Here is a 2,001-nt window from a genome sequence, read left to right as displayed (position 1 = left end):
TTTTGAATAGCTGAATCATAGATACCATTTCAGAAAGGACCTAAATGTACCAGAGAAAAAAAGCAATGTTTCAGACTGTTCATTGAGTACCATAATGATCATAATAGCTAATATTTATAGAACACATTCCATGCTCCAAAAACTATTTTATATACTTTACATGCCATATCATATTTAAAAATTCTCATAAAATACTATAATATAGGTGCTTTTATTGACTAATTTATAGATGAGAAAATTAAGCTTTAAAGAAGGTGAACAATTTTCTTGGGGGTCTCATATCTAATATATGATTCCTTCGTTACTATGTAATTCACAATAATGAAAAACTGCTACTAGTCTTCATGTCCAATTATAGGAAAATGGTTAAATAATGGAAATTTTTTAAAAGACTGGAATCTTGAGATATCAGTCTAATCAGGACACCATATGCACAAGTAGAAATTCAGTTAAGTGATAATATATTGGGATTGTTTCCTTTTCTGTAAAATAAATTGCAAATGGACGATGCAGTATTAAGGATTTTGACCTGAATCTCAGAAATGAAAGGAAAATACTCAATAATAGGAGAATGGTTATTTAAATTATGTTAGGTACATTTTATGGAATGTCCTATGGCCTTAACATAATCACATTGATTTTTTACCAAATTAGCATTAATAAAAGAATTTGATTCACAATTATTTGAATTATTTCCTTTCAAATTCAGGAATACAAAGACATTCACAATCACTTCTATTCAACATTATAGGAAAACCAAAATGGAAGTAAAGTAAATAGAAAGTAATGTAGTTGGAAAAGAAAGCAATAAAATTTGCAACAACATAGGGAAACAGACACTTTGCTTCATCAATGGTGGTATTACTATATTCTGTATGGAGAGAAACTTGGTAATATTTATTAAACTCACTAATGCTCATCCACACTTCTAGCAATTTATCCCTCAAATATTTTTGAAGTTATTCACAGTGTTTTTCACAACAGCAAAATATTGTAAACAACCTAACATTTCATCAGTAAACTATAATCTACCTATATCATGGGAGATTATATAGCTCAAAAAAAGGAAAAGTATCTTATATATTCATATGCCATGATCTCCAAAATATATAATTATCCCACAGTTTATCCATTCTAATGAATGTGAATATTTGGGTCCCAGAGCTTTGCTCTTATAAGAAGTAATGTTTCTAAAATTAATGTTTTTATCTTCTTGGTGTTCCAGTGGAATTATTTCTATTGGGTACATATCTAGAATTAGAATTGCTGGATCATAGTATATGTAAATGTTCCAACTTATAAGACAGAGCCAAATTGTTTTCCAAATTGATTGTGCCCATTTATACTCTTACTACCACTATATAAGGGTCCCTGTTGATCTACATCTACTACTGCATAAAGCCATATCCTAGGGTGGTCATAATTTGTACTTCCCTGATGATTAAGTGTTCCAAGTTAATATACAAAGGTTGTCCAGTTAAAGAAAAGATAAAATCCTGAGTGTTGTTTATGAGAGGCACACCTAAAAAATAAAGATAGAGAAAAGTGGACAGTACAAGAACAGGAAAAGATCCACTCCTAGGTATATACCCAACAGAAATGAAAACATATGTTCTCACAAAATCCTGTACATGAATGCTGATAGAAACAGTATTCATAATAGCTAAAAAGTGGCAACAACACAAATGGCCATCTACTGATGAATGGATAAACAAGATGTGGTATATCCATACAATGGAATGTTATTTGGCCATAAAAATGAATGAAGTATAGATACATGCCACAGTATAAATAAACTTTGAAAAAAATTATGCTAAGTGAAAGAAGTCAGACACAAAAGACCACATATATAAGCTCATTTATATGAAATGTCCAGAATAGGCAAATCTGTAGATTCAAAAAGTAGCTTCGTGGTACCCAGGGGATTTGTTGAGGGGGAAATTGGGAGTGACTGCTAACTGTACAGTTTTTTGAGTGATGAAAATGTTCTAGAATTAGTGA

This window comes from Pongo abelii, chromosome 1 (genome assembly GCF_028885655.2).
Source record: "Pongo abelii isolate AG06213 chromosome 1, NHGRI_mPonAbe1-v2.0_pri, whole genome shotgun sequence".
Lineage (NCBI taxonomy): Eukaryota > Metazoa > Chordata > Mammalia > Primates > Hominidae > Pongo > Pongo abelii.
The sequence above is the reverse complement of the archived record's forward strand: the minus strand, read 5'-3'. Positions refer to the sequence as shown.